This window comes from Tursiops truncatus, chromosome 6 (genome assembly GCF_011762595.2).
Source record: "Tursiops truncatus isolate mTurTru1 chromosome 6, mTurTru1.mat.Y, whole genome shotgun sequence".
Lineage (NCBI taxonomy): Eukaryota > Metazoa > Chordata > Mammalia > Artiodactyla > Delphinidae > Tursiops > Tursiops truncatus.
The window spans coordinates 73,182,724-73,197,058 of record NC_047039.1 but is presented as its reverse complement, the minus strand read 5'-3'; the positions used below and the strand labels follow the sequence as shown (position 1 = coordinate 73,197,058).

The following is a 14,335-nucleotide window of genomic DNA, read 5'->3' as shown; positions in this document are numbered from 1 at the left end:
CCCTCCAAGTTAGGTCTGTGTTTCTTCTGCTGATATTTTTTTCTTGTGAAACATTTGTTGCCACTGTGACTGTTCCTTTTTCAATTCCTTATCGCTCGCTGGCCAAAAAATCACTAACTACCACTGAAGACCAACTGTAGTTTTCCAAATGACCTGATTTTTCTGCTTAACCTTCTGAGTTGTCATAGGCTTTCCAGTTCCCACTGTTCAGGGCTTCCCCCAAGTCCTTTGATCTCAGCGGCCTCTTTGAATTGCTCCTCAGTTGCTAGAATACCAACATTCCCACAGTGTAAATATGCTCAAGTGAAGACAGACTCTCCTATAATGTGACACCCTAGCATCAAAGGCAAGGCCCCCTGACTTTCCTCAGTCCATCTGTGACCCTCCTCCAGCTCCTGAAGGAAAGGACCAATGACTGTTTTCTTGGTTTGTGTATAAGCACAGGCCTCAGACTCACTGAATTCAAATTCTCAGGATAAAGGTTTAGTTTCAGGTTAAATAAAATGCGCGTTCTACTTCTTCACATCCTCATCCTCCAGAAACTGGCATGTTACGGGAACACCAGAATGATTCCATGAATGAATGATGGAACTGAAAAGCAAAAGAGTTGAAGGAAAACAGTTCTGTATTTTAATATTTCTATGTCTTTTTCCACTTATGAACTGACATAATGCTTACCATTTACTCAAATGACTACACTGTTGAGGATAAATATAAATGGCAAAATAAGTATTTTTCCTCCTTTAACTATTAACTGCTTATAACGTAGAAGCAGCACAGACTGGCCTTTACCCTGTGTCATATTGTGTGGCCTCATCTCTATACCCGTGTCTGCCTAGTCTCTCAGTCTTTCTCTCTAGTTTTGGTTTCACTTTTTCCCATACCCAGTCTGGCTTCTTAGCAAGGCGTCACCTCTTCAACGTTCTGTGACCACTGTTTTGCACCTAGCTCGGGCAACCCTGGGTAACCTCAGTGTTTAGGCCACACCTGAGATGGTGTTTATGGGAGTCCATGGCAGCCGGGCCCTCCCTGCCACTCGTCACTGTTTCTGGGGCCTTCCTTGTCTCGGTCCAAGCATCAAACCTTGTTGTAGGCCCTCAGCCGCTGTGCTCCCCGTTCCAGAATAGCTCCGTGGCTTAAATGAGTATCATTTTGAACCTCTGGTGGACGTCAGCACCTTTTGCCTTTTCGAAGGCTCCATCTTTGGTCATTATCCTCCTCTAAACCTGCTCCTTCGTTGATTCTTCTTCTTGCCTTGATCTTTAGAACCACTCTTCTGTTTGACTGACTTCCTCCGTATGACTCTTGCTTCTGAAAAGAAATTCCTTTGATCTGTTTCTCTCTTTAAGCGACCAGCAGCCTGTCTCTCCAAGTCACTTCTAAAACGTTCAGAGAAGGTCATGTTTGCTACCCTTGCTTATTTCTGTTCCAGCCACCGTGCTGATACTGCTGTCTTTGAGGCCTGGGGTAATCTGTAATCACCAGATCAGAAGCACTGTCTCATCTTTGTCTGTTTCCACTACGGCTCAGCAGTTGGCACCCGTGCGCCTCCCCCCCGCCCCCCCCCCCCACTTCTCGACACTGCCTTTGCTTAGCTCACCAGGCAGCACCATCTCCCAGTTTTCCTGCACTTTGTCTTTACAGGATCCTACGCTGGCTCCTTTTCTTTTTACTGACATCCCTTGTCCAAGCTTCTGTCCTTGCCTCCACTGGCAGGATTCTTTTCTAGTGCCAGTTTTACGCGTGTGTTTCAATTTCTCATCCCTTTTTGTGCAGGGCAGTGACCTGGGCTTCTCTCCCCACACAGATGTGAAAGCCTCAGCCCCCAGATCTAATGGCCTGTGTCCTGTTCCAACACACCTGAGCTTCTTGACCCATTGCTCTGGTATTTAATTGCTTCTGTTTATGGCAGCTGGGAATTCCTTTTCCTGCTTTTCCAAGTTTGGCTGTGTATTCTTGTGGCATTACACTTGATCCAGCATTTTTATGAGTTTGGAGAGTTGTGGGGTGGGTTTTGGTCTGGTCACCTCTGTCAATGCTATTGACTAAGGGTTGCCGACATCCGCCTTCTAAGGCACAGACCCGATGATTTCACTCCCCTTTCAAAACCTTTGACTCTCTGTTACATCCAGACCAAAGTTCAAACTGCTTGGCATTGCAGGGCACCTGAGCCCTAAATAGTTAGACCTTCACCTCCTTTCTCAAGTTTGTTTCTTGTTACACCTCTTGGATTTTTCAGTGATAGCAATCGATGATCCCGGCATATTCTCTGCCATCTTTATTTCTTAGAGCTGCACTGTCCAATAAAAATATGAGCCACCTAGATAATTTTAATGTTCTATTAATTGTTTTTTAAAGGTAAAAAGATAGGAAAAAAAGTAAAAAGATAAATAGGTGAAATTGTAATAATATATTTTTAACTCAGTATGTCCAAAATATTATCAACATGTACTCAATATAAACATTATTAATGAGATAGTTCACATTCTTTTTTTAAAATACTAAGCCTTTGAAATCCAGTGTGTTTTTACAGCACTTCCCAATTTGGACTAGTCATGTTTCAAGTGCTCAATAGCTGCATGTGGCTGATAGCTACCATATTGGACGGCACAGTCTTAGAGCATTGATTCTACCCACACCTGCCAAACAAAACCCACCTTAAATACCACTTATCCCAAGATTCCAATATTTCCTGTATAATTTGATCTCTGGCCACACAGAGTACTTTTAGAATTCCTTTGATTGAGTACTTATCACAGCCTGTCTTGTACTCATTTATTTATGTATTTATCTGTCTCAGAGATTGTGAAATCATAGAAAGTACATATTATCCCTTGCTCATCTTTGAACAATAGTGAGAAGGTATAGAGGAAAATTGGACTTTGGCAGAAAATCAACCCAAGTTCAAATGCTGATAATACCATGGTGCAGAGGCTATATAATTATGGCCCTTTTTCTTTTCTTTAAATTAATTAATTAATTTTATTTATTTATTTTTGGCTGCGTTGGGTCTTCCTTGCTTCATGCGTGCTTTCTCTAGTTGGGGCAAGCGGGGGCTTCTCTGCGTTGCGGTGCGTGGGCTTCTCATTGTGTTGGCTTTTCTTGTTGTGGAGTGTGGGCTCTAGGCTCGCGGGCTTCTGTAGTTGTGGCTCACGGGCTCTAGAGCGCAGGCTCAGTAGTTGTGGCCCACGGGCTTTGTTGCTCCGCAGCATGTGGGAACTTCTGGACCAGGGCTTGAACCCTTGTCCCCTGCATTGGCAGGAGGATTGTTAACCACTGCGCCACCAGGGAAGCCCAGCCCTTTTTATTTCAATTGAAGCATAGTTGATTTACAGTGTTGTGTTAATTTCTGCTGTGCAGCAAAGTGATACACACACACACACACACACACACACACACACACACATTCTTTTTTATACTCTTTTCCATTATGGTTTATCACAGGATAGTCAATATAGTTCTATGTGCTATATAGTAGGACCTTGTTGTTTATCTATTTTTTATACAATAGTTTTCATCTACTAACCCCAAACTCCCAGTCCATCCCTCTCCGCCCTGACCTTGGCAACCACAAGTCTGTTCTCTGTCTGTGAATCTGTTTCTGTTTCGTACATAGGTTAATTTGTGTTACATTTTAGGTTCCACATATAAGTGATATCATATGCTGTTTCTCTTTCTCTTTCTGACTTACTTCACTTAGTGTGATAATCTCTAAGTCCATCCATGTTGCTGCAAATGGCATTATTTCATTCTTTTTTTGTGACTGTGAGATAGATAGATAGATATCACATCTACTTTATCCATTCCTCTGTCGATGGACATTTAGGTTGTTTCCATGTCTTGGCTATTATTGAATAGTGCTGCTATGAACATAGGGGTGCATGTATCTTTTTGAATTACAGTTTTGTCCAGCTATATGCCCAGGAGTGGAATTGCTGGATAATATGGCAACTCGATTTTTCACTTTTTGAAGAACCTCCATACTGTTCTCCATAGTGACTGTACCGATTTACATTCCCACCAACGGTGTAGGAGGGTTCCCTTTTCTCCACACCCTCTCCAGCATTTGTTATTTATAGACATTTTCATGGTGGAATTATGGCCCATTTTTGAACCTCAGTTTCCTCATCTACAAATTAAGGTAATACCTCTGTTACAGGGTAAATGAGCATTAAACAAGGTGTGCCTAGTACTTGGTTGAGGCTCAGTGAATTATTACTATATCATTATTTCCCTTATTCTAGGATACTACTAATTTAAAGTGCACCATTAATTTAATAACAGACAGCTATTAAAGAAAGTAAGGAAAAGATCACTATATTAAATATGCACATGGATTATAAATTGTACCCATATTCAGAAACATTAAAATTTGAGGACTTGTACATTGCTAATGGGAATATAAAAAGATGCAGCCATGTTAGAAAACTCTTGGACAGTTCCACGAAATTAAACGTGGAGCTAATATATGACCCAGCAAGTCTATTCCTAGGTATCTAGCCAAGAGAATTGAAACCTAGGTCCATTCAACAACTTGCACATGAATGTTCATAATAGCCAAAAAGTAGAAACAACCCAATCTATCAACTGAAGAATGGATACATGAAATAGGCATATCCATACAATAGAATATTATTTGGCAATAAAAAGGAATGACGTACTGATGTGTGCTATAGCGTTGAGGAACCTCAGACAACATTATGGTCATCGAAAGAAGCCAGTCGCAAAAGAGCACATGTTACATGATCCCATCCTGAAGTGTTCTGAATAACAAAATCTCGAGAAACAGAAAGATTAGTGTTGCCTGGGCTGGCGTGGTAATGGCATGGGGAATCTCTGCTCATGGGTCTAAGGTTTCTTTTTGGGATAATGAAAATGTTCTAATATGAGATTATGGTGATGATTGCACAGCTCAGCACATATACTAAAAACCATTGAATTGTACACATTAGATGGGTAAACTTTATAGTAGGTAGATTGTGTCTCAATAAAGTGACTAAAAATTGAGGAGGAAATTGTGTTGGAATGAAGGGCATACGTATTTGCTTGTTTCCCTTAAAGAAGTGGCTTCTGTCGAGTTGTCTCTCCCTTGCCATTCTCTAAGCTCTTCGGGAGCAGGGACCATCTCCATCTTATTCACAGCTGTTTCACAGGACCTGATGCGTAGTAGCTGCTCAAGAAACCTGTTGGGCAGGACAGTTCTGGCCACTCCAGCAAGGGGGCGGAGCAGCTAAAGCGCCAGCCACATCTGGCAATGTGTATTTCCATTTACCAGCTGTGCCATTTTAGATACCCAAGTGCCAGTGCCCTCAATAGCCACTGTGCTAACAGGACCGTGATCCTCTTGGCCCCTCTTGTTAGTTACCACCTCGTTGCCAGGATCAAGAAAAGAGCATGCCTGAGACATGTTGCAGAAGATGTTAATAGCATGAGTAAGTTCAGTCCACCTTCTGTGGGGAAGAAACTTTGTTTTCTCGACCCCATTAAAAAAAAAAACAGGCAAAAGAGATACAGGAGGCTGGATATTCAGCTTAAGATGCGTCTGGAGCAGTAGGGCTCTTTAATGAAATAAGAGTGGGCGTGTGGGACTTGGGTTCCTCATCAAGGCTCGGCTACATGGAAGGCCCTTTCTGCCTGGGCACCGGCAAACTTGTCTGATGTGAAGTTCCACGAGACTCAGGTAGCAGAGCGCTCTGCTGCTCTCAGAAGTGGTGTGACATTCGGTTTACCAACTGAATCCCGTGAAGGCTTGCTGAAGGGCCCCTCTAATGTCTAAATTGCATCTTTGCTGCCTCCACCGGGCAGCCAAAAAGGGTTTGCTGGGCGCAGGCCTGTCTGCTCTGAGCGGGCTGCCAAGGGTGAGCAGTGGCAGAACAAGAAAGGGCCCGCTGACCGATTCTGAGAGACTTGACTATCCCTACCCACCGCTGCGCCCCCAGAAGGCACAGTTAGTGTTGCCTCCTCAGAATGACTGGGGCTCTGCTTACCCCCCGCCAGCCTATCCAGTACTCCCAATTTGGCCAGATCCTCATTTGTGCTTCTGAACCAGTATCTTAGTCTAACTTGTGTGCTTTTTTTTAACCTGGGTAATTATTTTTCTCCGTCTTGCATTCCTTTTTTTTTGTTGTTAAAGTATAGTTGATTTACAGTATCATGTTAGTTTCAGATACACATAGATAGTACACATATCTGTATACACATATATATATTCTTTTTCAGACTTTTTCCCTTATAGGTTATTACAAAATATTGAGTATAGTTCCCTGTGCTCTACAGGTCCTTGTTGGTTATCTATTTTATATATAGTAGTGTGTATTCTATCTTGCATTCTTTAATCATGTGTTTGAGTTATGTTAGCTATGCTGAGACCTGGGCTAGGAGCTGTGGATGAAGTGATAAACAAGAAAGATGATGCTGTTTCCTCAAGGAGTTTCCAGTCCAGCCTTTCCTCTGTCTTTTTCCTCTTCCTCCCCTTCTTTTTTCTTTTATTATCTGGAATCTTTTAGGCCCTAAATATGAAAGTCAATAAGTATCAGTTTAGGGGCTTCCCTGGTGGCGCAGTGGTTGGGAGTCCGCCTGCCGATGCAGGGGGCACGGGTTCGTGTCCCGGTCCGGGAGGATCCCACATGCCTCGGAGTGGCTGGGCCTGTGAGCCATGGCCGCTGAGCCTGCGCGTCCGGAGCTTGAGCTCCGCAACGGGAGAGGCCACAACAGTGAGAGGCCCGCGTACCGCAAAAAACAAAACAAAACAAAAATGAAGTATCAGTTTAGACCAAGACATGGTAAATGTCATCACAGCGCTTGCTGGCCACAGTTTGAATACTTTAACTCTGAAAACTGCCCCCTAAAAACATACTTTTGAAAACCTGTGTGGGAGAAATGGTGGTAAGTCAGAACTAATTGTATTGTTTCTAGCGCTTGTCTCATTTTGCGTGCGCTCATACTGAGAATGAATTCATGATTCAAGTTCACTCCAGGAAGAAAGTTAAAATTAGTTCTTTATGAGGAGTTCATAACAGAGGAAGCTTATAAGAGTCACAGTTCTCCTAAAAAGCTTTATGGCTGTAGAGTACCTTACACTTGTCATGCAGAGAACTTGGAACATGAACCATGTTTGCTACAGTTTGCATTTTTGTAAATATGGAAATTGAAAATTGGAGAAGGTTAATAATCTTGTTTTCTAAAAAAGAGTAGGTAAAATGTAAGTATAGGAACAATGCATTTCAAATCAACGTTACCTCTGCGTTTGCATTAACAGATTAAGATCTGTAATGTATTTCTACGTGCGGCCTTGTTTGGCAGGATAATTTCTAACTAAAAAATATATGGTACCTTGGAGAACAAACACCTGATCCTGGCACATGGCTTGTATTATCAGTTACTATACATGAAGGTCATTCCAAGGGTGACATTTGCTGGGAAAATAGACAGTGCTCTAGGGCTCTGGACGAGGGTGTAAGATAAATACAAGTTATTTTTTAAACATTAGCGAAGTATTTGAGATTTGCAGTTCACTCTCCCAAGATTCAAATTTTAGCCACATTTGAAAAGCAGAGAGATATACTAGTTAGTTGTTTAGTTAGTTATAAATTAACTATGCTAGGGCCCCAAATGATTTATGTTCTGAGAGCAAAGAAGACAGTTTTTAAAAGGGTAGACGTAGGTTAAACGTCCCAATATTACTTAAAACTCTGGGACTTAGAGTTGTATTGTCATTCCTGGTGATGAGAGTAAGAACTTACAATGTTGAGTGGACATTTTGAAGCCTTTTGAACTTTTCTTGGTTGGGTTATTTGTTCTTTTACGATTAATTTGAGTATTTCCACGCACTGCTGATGAGATATGCTGACTGGCATATCCACTCCGGAGGGCAGTTTTGTGGTGTCTCAATGTTTCAGAAGCACAGGCAGTTTTTTGACTTCAGGTCTACCTTTGAGAAACACTTCCATATGTGGACAAGGATTCATGCATAGCTGGGTTTTTCAGCCTTAGCACTACTGATATTTCGGGCCAGACGATTCTTTGTTTTGGGAGGCTGTCCTGTGCATTGTAGGATGTTTAGCACTATCCCTGGCCTCTACCCACTAGAGGCCAGTGGTAACCCCGATTGTGACAACCAAAAATGTGTCCAGACATTGCCGAATGTGCCCAGGGGAGCAAAATTGCTTCCTGTTGAGAGCCACTGATGTATAAGAATGCTACTGGGGCACTTTCCTTGTAATGTCAGATGAACGGCAAATATCCTAAATGGCCATCTTTTAAAACAGAACCGTTCAATAGAAATATAATGTGAGCCACATAAGTAATTTTATGTTTTCTAATGATTGCATTAATAAAAGTAAAAACAGGTGAAATTGATTTTAATGTTTTATTTGATCCAATATATCCAACATATTTTCCTTTCAACATACAATTAAGATTAAAAAATTATTAACAAGATAACGTATACATTTTTTCTTAGTAAGTATTCAAAATCTGGCATGTATTTTGTACGTACGGCACATCTCAGCTCATACCAGCTTCGCTCAAGTATTCGACAGCCACCTGTAGCTAGTGGCTACCATATTGGATGGCATGGATTTAGAGGAATGGCTTCTAAAAATAACTATGCCATGTTCCTGCTGTGCACCAGTTACAAATAATGAGGCTGAGAAGTACCGCATGGAAAGAGCTCAAAGGCATATTATTAAGTGAAAACGTGGCAGCAGAATAATACGTGTGGTATGACACATGTTAAAAATTATTTTGAGGGACTTCCCTGGTGGCGCAGTGGTTAAGAATCAGCCTGCCAATGCAGGGTGCACGGGTTCAGGTTCTGGTCCGGGAAGATCCCACATGCTGTGGAGCAACTAAGCCTGTGCACCACAACTACTGAGCCTGCCCTCTAGAGCCCGTGCTCCACAGCAAAGAGCAGTCACCGCAATGAGAAGCCCCTTCACCGCGAGGAAGAGTAGCCCCCTGCTCTCCGCAACTAGAGAAAGCCCACGTGCAGTGGCGAAGACCCAAAACAGCCAAAAAGAAATAAATTAGTTAATTTAAAAAATTATTTTGAAAAATGAAATGTACATGTATTTTCATATATATGTATATTCACTAATATATCTGTGAAAATACATATGTATGCAAATAAATAGAAAGAGTTCTGGAAGAACACCCATAACTGAGAAGGGACTGGGGTTTGGGGAGGGGAGCAGTGGAGGTGGCCAAGGCAGGATTTAGCTGTAATATTTTAACTTTTTAAATAAGGAAAGATATATTCATGTATAATATATTCGTGTATAACTTGCGTAGTAATAAGGCTTTAAAAAGAGCTCATTAGGTCTAACCATACTGACAGCCTCTGCATGTCAGTGGTTTTCAACCTGGGCTGTACCTTAGAATCACCAGGGGGGCTTTCTAAAAATATCCTGCCTGGACCCCACCTTGCACCGATCTTCTATCTTAAACTCTTCAGATGATTCCAAAGTGTGGCCAGGATTGAGAACCACAATCCTGGTTGAAGCTGTGTCCTTCAAACAATTATCTGAGGACATTTCTCGAGAAAAGAGTTTGATAAGGATCTGATGGAAGGTACTTTGAGGCATATTGTCTGGTGAGGGTTTTCTGTTGTTGAAAAAGGGCAGATTCGTATTTTAAAGATAAACAGATCAAATGAGCTGAGGGATGGGTTTAACATTGTTGTGTGAAAATTGTACTTCCTGACAAGACTCTTCCTAATCCATGGCCATCCAACTTCAAGTCAAGTTTCGCCAAGAGTCTGTAAAAGTAGCGCTGGGGGCTTCCCTCGTGGCACAGTGGTTGAGAGTCCGCCTGCCGATGCAGGGGACGCGGGTTCGTGCCCCGGTCCGGGAAGATCCCACATGCCGTGGAGCGGCTGGGCTCGTGAGCCATGGCTGCTGGGCCTGTGAGTCCGGGGCCTGTGCTCTGCAGCGGGAGAGGCCACAGCAGTGAGAGGCCCGTGTACCACAAAAAAAAAAAAAAAAAAAAAAAAAAAGTAGCGCTGGTCTTTCTTTAAAGCAATTCTACATGAACTCTAACAAACGAACATATATAGTGGCAAGACCCAAAGTTGCACTCCATAGAAAATTGTCTAATAGGTAGTTCACAAAAGAAAGGATTATATAGACTTTAAAAAATTATTTATTTAGATTCTTGAGCGCATCGTCACCATTTGAAAATAGGAGATTAACCATCCTTGGTATTTAGAAAGTACCACTTCAGTTGGATTGATAGGAAAAATCGCGTTAAAAATTTTTTTCCCTTTGCTGTGTTCTGCCTGAGTGCATGACAATTACAATGTCAGTGCCAGCCAGGGTGAAGCCAGTGTAATTTCATTTGACAAGATAAGCCCCTCTGAGAATCAGGCTTATTTTACACTTGATCCAGGGTCAATATTGGTTTGGGATGCAGTTCTTATATATTTCTCCGTCATTGGCCTCCTCTGCACTTAGAAATGAAACAAATCAATGTTTGGTAAGACTTAGAGCCTTATCTGTCTGTTCTGAGGCTTTGAAAATACCCAGAAATTGCCTGACTTACTGAATACTCCATTCATTTGTCCCGGGGTTTAAAGGAGCACACTCTTGTCACCATGGAAACAGACTCACATTCTAAGGAAACTGATTCAGAGCCTCCCTCCTAATGATAATATATAGCATGAGCTGTGCAGAGAAGATTCCATTGTTGAGACGATGGTGTCGCCTTGATCCACGGATCTCTTCCTTGTTTGGTTTTAGTCCCTAGGTTGACATTTGCGGGGCAATAGTATCTGGTGAGAGTTTGAGACTTTAATCCCTTGCCACTGAGCAACTGCATTTGTGTGAACAACCCAAATGTCCGATTGTTTCATATAGACTCTGAGGTTGGTGGGCATTTGATAACAGCTACCAGTGTTTGCTCCCAGAAGCCTAGTAATCTGGTATTGGGCTCTAACTCTGGCTGGGGCTGGAATAAACTAGTTAAGACCTATAGGAGGCCCCATGATCTGAAAATGGTCGATTTAGGAAAAAGACTACTTAAAGTGACCCTAATTAGAATGGGTCCCAATATTTTATACTAAATACTGGGGGTAGGAGTGGCTTAATTGGAATTTTCATTTTGAAAAATAAAACAAAAATTCTAAACATAAAGTTATTTGATCTTACAATTTAAAAACTTAGCTTTTAATGTCAAGAATGGTTGTAGGGCTTCCCTGATGGCGCAGTGGTTGAGAGTCCGCCTGCCGATGCAGGGGACACGGGTTCGTGCCCTGGTCCGGGAAGATCCCACATTCTGCAGAGCGGCTGGGCCCGTGAGCCATGGCCGCTGAGCCTGCGCGTCCGGAGCCTGTGCTCCACAACGGGAGAGGCCACAACGGTGAGAGGCCCGCGTACCGCAAAAAAAAAAAAAAAAAAAAAAAAAAAAAAAAAAGAATGATTGTAAATATAGGTTGAATCAGCATGAAACAAGTATGGCATTTTTAAAAATATTTATATGCACAACACACTGTCATAAGCAGGTATAGATTTTGATATCATCTCTCAACTCACCACCTACCCAATAGACACAAGTATGGTATTAAAAAAACCTTTTTTTTAAATTGAACTATAGTTGACTTACAGCGCTGTGCCAATCTCTGCTATACAGCAGAGTGACTCCATCATACGCATATAGACATTCTTTTTTTTTAATATTCTTTCCCATTTTGGTTTACGGCATATTGAATATAGTTCCCTGTGCTATACAGCAGGACCTTGTTGTTTAAATATGGTATTTTTTGTTGTAAAATTTCCAGCAGAACTTGGTAGCTAATAAGTGTGTTCCGGCACTTGGGGCTTTTGCCAGATGCTAGTGTTTGAATGTTTCAATCATTCAAACCACTCCCTCTTCACTACCTCAGTAGGTTCCTGCCTCCCTTTTTCCTGTTACTTTCTACTTCCTAGAATAAGTGCCTTACTCTAGCTTCGTGGCTCCCTTCTTTGCCCTCCTCCTCCCTCATATGTGATAATTCTTTTGGATTCTGTCCCTTCATTTGTGTTCTTCAAGTAGCTTCCTTGCTCCTAGCCCTCATTCCTTACTCACTTTAGGTGCTCTGTCCTTGTCAGGACTATTCAGACTCTACTCTTTCTTTCTCCCTAGACTTTCCGTAGCACTTACCTGTTCCATTCAATGTGGCACTTAATCACACACTACTTTCTAAATGTATTTAAATGATGTGTTGTTATATGCCTTGCCTACTCACACAGTGTCCTTGAGAGAAGGGATGGTGTATCTTCAGGACCCTAGCACAAAGCCATTCACACTCTTGGATCTCAAGATCCTATTGTCGAATTTTGTTCAGTTATTTGAACTCAGTGGTTTCTGAGTTTTCTGAATACATAGCGTTAGCCTATGATTTTACTTTTTTACAACTGCTGAAGTTTTCTAACGAAATCCCATAAGCAGCTATTCCAGAAACATCTACAGACTCATAGGATGTTAGAGGGAATTATTTCTAAAAACACATATGGGTAATTCCTGTGGCTAAAATCTTGACTGTGGGTTGAAAATGTCCTAGTCCATCAAGCTTTGAAATCCTCCAAAGAAAGTCAGTAATATTGGGTTGGCCGAAAGGTATGTACCCAGTACATCGTTTGAGCTTTATCCCAAAGTGAAGGATGAAGCAGTGCAAAAGAGGAGAGATTTCCTAAGAAAGAAAGACCCCTCTGTAAGGCCCCTTTTGACTGGTAGAAACTAGGCAACAGGAAAATAAGATATAGCTTTGATGTTTGTTAGTGTACTAATAAGTTAGCTAGCTAAAGGAAAATGGAATCACATCCTAGCTTCCTGAGTTTTGTGCTAAGTATTGACGTGTTAGGAAACACTTATTATAAAACATATTTTTAAAAATTGAAGTGTAGTTGATTTACAATATTATTATTAGTTTCAGCTGTATATCATAGTGATTCAATATTTTTAGAAAAATATGGAATACTTCACGAATTTGAGTGTCATCCTGCTAATCTTCCCTGTATTGTTCCAATTTTAGTGGATGTGCTGCAGAAGTGAGCACCACCATTTTTTATTGTGATAAAATATATACAACAAAATTTACAGGCTTTCCTGGTGGCGCAGTGGTTGAGAGTCCGCCTGCCGATGCAGGGGACACGGGTTTGTGTGACCCGGTCCGGGAAGATCCCACATGCCGCGGAGCGGCTGGGCCCGTGAGCCATGGCCGCTGGGCCTCCGCGTCCGGAGCCTGTGCTCCGCAATGGGAGAGGCCACAACAGTGAGAGGCCCACGTACCACAAAAAAAAAATAAATAAATAAAATTTACTAAACCATTTTAAGATGTACAACTCAGTCATTAAGTACATTTACAATATTGGGCAACCATCACCACTATCCATTTACAGAACTTTTTCATCATCCCAAAGAGAAAGTCTGTACCCATTAAACAATAACTCTCCATTCCTCTTAACCCAGCTCCTGGAAACCTTTATTCTACATTCTGTTTCTATGAATTTGCTATTCTAGCTAGGTACCTTGTATAAGTGGAATCATATAATATTTTCCCTTTTGTGTTTGACCTCTTTCACTTGGCGTAATGTTTTTAAGGTTCATCTGTGTTGCAGCGTGTATCAACATTGCCTTCCTTTTTAAGGCTGAATGATATTCCATTGTATACAGATACCACATTTTGTTTATCCCTTCCTCTGTTGATGGGTGAACATTTTGTTAAACTGTGAAATATTGGTATCACTTGCTTGGCATGTTGTAGTGTTTTTTCTGATTCACCCTCATCCTTCCCCCCCTTTAAAAGATTTCTTATCTCTGGCCTCTACAGAGGGATTTCTGTATCGCAGTAAGCAAGTTTGTTCAACTAGTCTGGGAAGGTATTTTGACCCAACAGAGAGGGATGGATGAGACCAGGTGTGATCAGCTTAACCGCACGCCATCCTTACTGTCAGCCCTGCATGGAGGTGCCTTTAGAGGCGTAGAGGGAACAATGCCATATATTATAATGGGTACAGAGTGACACTTGTGAAGCTTGTTTAAATCTTTGTGTAAAAGCTCTGAAAAAATTCTGATCTAAGTTTGTATTTGTGAAAGCTTTGGGAGGGAAGACTAAACATTTGAGAATTATCATTCTGGCTGAGGCAGCTCTCTGGAGCAGTACGAGTTGAGGCTCAGAGGAATTTGTGGAGTCCTGGCCAAGAATCCCAAGAGACAGTGTTTCTTCTGGTTCATGTGAAAGTGGTGAGAGCAACAGACTTTAAATCAGGCTCAAAGATAAGAGGAAGAACAAAGGCAGGCAGCACCGGACAAGACCCAGATATTCAGGTCCACCTGCTCATGACGCTCGGGGCAGGGTTTC

General features: G+C 41.8%; 1 protein-coding gene and 1 pseudogene across 1 annotated transcript in view; one reads left to right on the top strand and one right to left on the bottom strand.

Moving 5' to 3' along the window:
• The window catches only part of GNA14 (G protein subunit alpha 14), a 195,844-nt gene that overhangs the window by 56,039 nt on the left and 125,470 nt on the right, over positions 1-14,335 (top strand). The gene's annotated exons all lie outside the window — the stretch shown is intronic.
• Positions 12,938-13,030, bottom strand: LOC117312825 (U6 spliceosomal RNA; annotated as a pseudogene).